The sequence below is a fragment of the Ochotona princeps genome, chromosome 22 (assembly GCF_030435755.1).
Source record: "Ochotona princeps isolate mOchPri1 chromosome 22, mOchPri1.hap1, whole genome shotgun sequence".
NCBI classification, from domain to species: Eukaryota; Metazoa; Chordata; class Mammalia; order Lagomorpha; family Ochotonidae; genus Ochotona; species Ochotona princeps.
In genome coordinates this window covers 35,317,085-35,323,084 of record NC_080853.1, presented here as the reverse complement: position 1 = coordinate 35,323,084, position 6,000 = coordinate 35,317,085, and positions in this window count along the sequence as shown.

The following is a 6,000-nucleotide window of genomic DNA, read 5'->3' as shown; positions in this document are numbered from 1 at the left end:
CCACGTCCCGAGGAAGAAAATCAGTATTTTCTCTGAATTTAGATGATGATTTGAAAGTGACAAGAAAAAGGATTGGTTCCCTAGCTAGAATAGGGACCAGGAGGCCAGGGCTACCCCTACAATAGAAGCCTTCTGAGCTCCCACCTGCAGGAATTCCATCCCAAAGCCGCTCTGCAACAACCTCCCAGACATAAAGCAGTGAGGCCGTTCTCAGACCACACCTGCTGTGCGGCTGGTCGCCACACTTCTGGTGCTGTGCCACCTATCCAGGACAGCTTGTCACATTTTTTGCCACACTTCTGGTGCTGTGCCACCTATCCAGGACAGCTTGTCACATTTTTTTTTTAAGATTTATTTTTATTGGAAAGGCAGATTTACAGAGAGAAGGAGAGACAGAGATCTCCTGTCTGCTTGTTCACTCCCCAAGTGGCCGCAACGGCCTGAGCTGAGCCAATCAAAGCTAGGAGCCAGGAGCCTCTTTCAGGTCTCCCACACAGCTGCAGGGTCCCAAGGCTTTGGGCCATCCTCCATTGCTTTTCAGGCTGCAAGCAGGGAGCTGGATGGGAAGTGGAGAAGCTGGTACATGAACTGGCACCCTTATGGGATCCTGGCACTTGCAGGGTGAAGATTTAGCCACTAGGCCATTGTGCCGGGCCCCCCAATCACATTTCTTAAGTAGCACAAATAGATTGTCCATTTCTATAACGATTACTTGCGGCATACATTTATGCTTTGTGTACTTTTCAATACATATTTTATAATAAAAGCAATTTTAAAAGCTTATACATATGTATATATTTAAAGATTTATTTATTTTTATTGGAAAGTCAGATATACAGAGAGAAGGAGAGACAGAGAAAGATCTTCCATGCATTGATTCACTCCCCAAGTGGCCACAACGGCTGGAGCTGTGCTGATCTGAAGCCAGAAACCTCTTCTGGGTCTCCCACGCAGGTGCAGGGTCCCAAGGCTTTGAGCCGTCCTTGACTGCTTTCCTAAGTTACAAGCAGGGAGCTGGTTGGGAAGTGGAGCCACCAGGATTAGAACCAGTGTCCATGTGGGATCCTGGGCATTCAAGGCAAGGACTTTAGCTGCTAGACTATGGCACCAGGCCATCTGTATATTTAAAAAAAAAAAAAAAAAAAAAAAAAAGATTGGGCCCGGCGGCGTGGCCTAGCGGCTAAAGTCCTCGCCTTGAAAGCCCCGGGATCCCATATGGGCGCCGGTTCTGATCCCAGCAGCTCCACTTCCCATCCAGCTCCCTGCTTGTGGCCTGGGAAAGCAGTTGAGGACGGCCCAATGCTTTGGGACCCTGCACCCACGTGGGAGACCCGGAAGAGGTTCCAGGTTCCTGGCTTCGGATCGGCGCGGACCGGCCCGTTGCGGCTCACTTGGGGAGTGAAACATCGGACGGAAGATCTTCCTCTCTGTCTCTCCTCCTCTCTGTATATCTGGCTGTAATAAAATGAATAAACCTTTAAAAAAAAAAAAAGACCTATTCATTTATTTGAAAGGCAGAAAGTCAGTTTGAGAAGAGGCAGAAGGATCTTCCATCTGCTGGTTCACTGCCTAAATGGCTGCAAGTGCTAGGTTTGGGCGAGGCCAAAGCCAGGAGTCAGGAACCCAGACTGGTCCCTCACAGAGGCAGCAGCAGCCCAAGTATTCATTGCACACATTAGTAGGAAGGTTGCGGCTGGGACTCAGACTGGCACTCCACTATGGGATGGAGGCATCCCAAGTGGTAGCTTAACTTGCTGTGCTACTGCACTAGCCCCATGCATACATTTTTATATATGCATCTTGCTTTGGAGGAATCCAAAGAAATTATTAATTAGGTCTAATATTATGCTTGTTTTAATTCTATATTTGAATACATGAAATGATTATAGTTCAATGTCTGTGAACCGAGTACTGGTGCTAGACAAGCAGACTCTGCCAGAGGCTGGGCTGCGGGCAGATTTCAACACGCCGCTCCAGCTGCCCTGGGCCACGGACCCTCCCTCCTAACCTCCCTGCAGTCTGCCAGTCACAGCCCTGGAGCCAGGACCTCACTTCTCCCAGCTCTGGCTTTGCACACTCAGAGCCTGTCTCAGGATCTGAAGGAGTGAGGGACCTTTTGGAAAGGAAAGACCTCCAACACAATTAGTTCTAGCACAGTTTCCCTTTCAAAGCAGGCAGGGGCTGTGCACTTGGGGCAGCGACTTCCCACCATGCACCGTGCCCTTGGGGCGGGGACTGGGGCACTACACTCCATGGAACACCTGCAGTCCGCGAAGGCACCTGGGCATGAGCTCTAGCTCAGCTTCCTGCCAGTGCACAGACCAGGGGCAGCAAGTGGACAGCTCGAGGACTAAGGTCCCTGCAACCCCCAAGGGAGACCTGAACGGATTTCTGGGTTCCTGATATGGCCTGGTCCCCAGGCCCAGCTACTGTGGGCATTTGGGCAGTGAACCTGCCTCTATTTTTCCAATACAATAGAAAGAAAATTAAAAAAAAAAAAAAAGGCAGAGCATTTATCATGGGGGACGGGAATCTGAAAAGTGTAGTAGTACCTGGGTCTCCCACATAGCTGAGTCAGCAAAATCTGGGCAAAGCCTGAGGAACCAGAGGAGGCAGAGCTGAGGGGAGGTCCGAGCTGACACCAAGCTTGTCTGAGGGTGCGTGGTGGGAGCTCAGTAGAATCCAGACGCCAGACGGGCCTTGGGGAAGGGAACATGAGCAGCAGAGATCCAGGTGGGAAACAGAAAAGAGGGATGTGAAAACGGCAGGGCCAACGCTGTGACGTAATAGGTTAAGCTTCCCCCTGTAAGGCCAACATACCACATGGGCATTAGTTCAAGCCACGGCTGCTCCATTTCCCGATCGAGCTCCCTGCTAATATGCCTGAGACAGCAGGAGAGAATGTCCAAAGCCTTGGACCCCGCACTCTCGTGGGAGACTCCAAAGAAGATCCGACTTTGGACCAGTCCTGCTCCAGCCATTGCAGTCATTTGCATAGCAAATCAGCTGATGGAAGATGTATTATTCTGCCTCTCTTTCTCTGTTTGTAACTTTCTTTCAAATAAAACTTTTTGTTTAGATTTATTTATTTGTATTGCCAAGTCAGATATACAGAAAGGAGAAGAGACAAAGAAGAAGATCTCTGTCCAATGATTCATTATCCAAGTGACCACAACAGCTGGAGCTGACCCAACCTAAATTTAGGAGCCAGGAGCTCTTCTGGGTCTCCCATACAGGTGCAGGGTCCCATGGCTTTGGGCCTTCGACTGCTTTCCCTTGCCACAAGCAGCGAGCTAGATGGGAAGCAGAGCCGCCAGTATTAGAACCTGGTGCCCATATGGGATCCCAGTGTGTTTAAGGTGAGGACTTTAGCCACTAGAGTATGGCACCAGGCCCTAAATTTTTTTTTTTTTGAAAGATCTATTTATTGGGCCTAGCATGATGGCTCAGTGGCTAAATGCTCGCCTTGCAAGCACCAGGATCCCATATGGGCACCAGTTCCTGTCCTAGCTCCCTGCCTGTGGCCTGGGAAAGCAGTTGAGGATGGCCCAAAGCCTTGGGACCCCGCACCCACATGGGAGACCTGGAAGAGGCTCCTGGCTTCATCAGCTGAGCTCTAGCCATTGCAGCCACTTGGGGACTGAACCTGCAGACAGAAGATCTCCTTGTCTCTCCTTTTATTTATATGTTTTAAAGATTTGCTTATTGTTTTTATTAGGAAGGCAGATTTATGGCGAGAATAAGAGATGGAGAAAGATCTTCCATCTGCTGGTTTACTCTCCAGATGTCTGAAGCACTTGGAGCTGCACCTATCTGCAGCCAGTAGCTTCTTCCAGGTCTCCACTTCTGATCCGGATTCCTGCCAATGTTCGCTAGCAGGCTGATGGTAGGAGAAATGGGGAAAGTTCCAGACTCCTGGGCTTTGTCATGGCTCAGCTTTGGCTGTTGCAAGCATCTGAGGAGTGAAGCAGTGGATGGAAGATTGGACTCTGTCACTCTTAAGCGAGTGGAAATAAAAGTGTGTTTGTAAGAAAGAATTAGACTATGTGCTTACGTAACTTCCCCAGGCTGTTAAGGTGTCCTTTTCGGTACAAGTGCTCTATTTCAATACAAAGCAAAATCAGCTTACCCTGGCTCCTCCCCAGCTCTTAGCAACAGAAAGAACCTTCCTGTGTGCTGGCAGGGGATTGTAGGTTCTAGGACAGCTTTTTGAAGCGGAACTTCTTACTGAGAGACTGGGAGACGCCATTTCTGTCTAGGTGGAAGTACCCACCCACCCGAACACCCCCAGCATCGGGGGCTAAGTGAAGCCTCCACACCGCATGTCAAGTGTCATTCCTTCTCACTAATGTGGCTCCTGGCCTTAATTGGGAAAGGCCAATCTTATGGAATGATCCAAGTGACTGTGGGAAGCGGGAAGGGCCCGGCCAGACTGTCCTCAGGGAAGCCAAGTCACTGAGACTCCTGCAGCCATTGAGACCATTTGGTTTTGTATCCTTATTTCTGTTTTTAAGATCCATCTATTTGGGGCTCGGCAGCGTGGCCTAGTGGCTAAGGTCCTCGCCTTGATCCCATATGGCCGCTGGTTCTAATCCCAGCAGCTCCACTTCCTCTCTATCTCTCCTCCTCTCAGTATATCTGACTTTGTAATAAAAATAAAATCTTTAAAAAAAAAAAAAGATCCATCTATTTGAAAGCCAGAATTACTGTGAGAGAGGAGGAAGAGCCAGAGATGGAGATCTTTCATCTGCTGGCTCACTGTCCAAATAGCTGTGATGCCTGGAGCTTCTTTCGGGTCTTCCCTGTGTGTGCAGGGTCCTAAGGCTTTGACCGTCTTGCACTGCCTTCCCAGGCTACCAGCAGGGAGACAGATGGGAAGTGGAGCAGCCAGGACTTGAACTGGTGCCTTGATGAGATGCTGGTACCATAAGCAGAAACAGTCTACTATGCTATGGCGCCAGTACTTATTTTTAACGGCAAAGTTTCACAGAGGAGAGGAGAGATAGAGAGACAAAAATTTCATCCAGGACCCAGTGCAGTAGCCTAGTGGCTAAAGTCCTCGCCTTCAATGCCCAGGATCCCATATGGACACTGGTTCTAATCCCGGCAGCTCCACTTCCCATCCAGCTTGTGGCCTGGGAAAACAGTTGAGAACGGCCCAACAGCCTTGGGATCCTACACTTGCATGGGAGACCTAGAAGAGGTTCCTGGCTCCTGGCTTCGGATCGGCGCAGCTCCGGCCATTGTGGTCACTTGGGGAGTGAATCATTGGACAGAAGATCTTCCTCTCTGTCTCTCCTCCTCTCTGTATATCTGACTTTGCAATAAAAATAAATAAATAAATCTTTAAAAAAAAAAAAAAAGAAAGCCAACATGGATCTTCATTCTTGAGCTGGTTACTATCTGGTCCTGTGTCCCTTACTCAACCTGTCTTCAGCTCTTCCATGCTTGGCCTATGGGGTCTACACCACGGCCAGGCTCAGTCCCCCTCCTCAGGCCCAGCCTATGGACACCAGACCACAGCACCTCCTGCCCTTGGGCCAGCTGCCATGGTCTAGCCCAGTTTTAATGAGACGACTCCGTTGCCTGTTGGGGCTCATCTCCTCCAATTCACTGATCAGAGGGAGAATTTTAAAAGTCACCCATTTATAAATATGACTTATACCCCACCTAGCTAATTCAAACATGCATGTCTCTCCCTAAGCATGGTAGCAACTTTTGGGGGATGAGTACGGAAACATTGCCTTTTTGTTGTCTGAAAATGCAAATACCTCCTGGACAGACTTAATGGCAGGGTTCAAGGTGAATTAAAGCATAAATTTAAGTCAAAGTCCAAAGATAAAAGCAAGGTTAGATTAGAGCTGTGACTGCTCACAGCTGAAATATGGGAAGGCCTTAATCGGATCAAGATAGCACCACTTTCAAAGCTCCAGGGTCTGCTTTTTGGGTTAATATTTAAGTTGAATTGTTTGAATAAGCAGATATTTTGCCCCCAAGGAC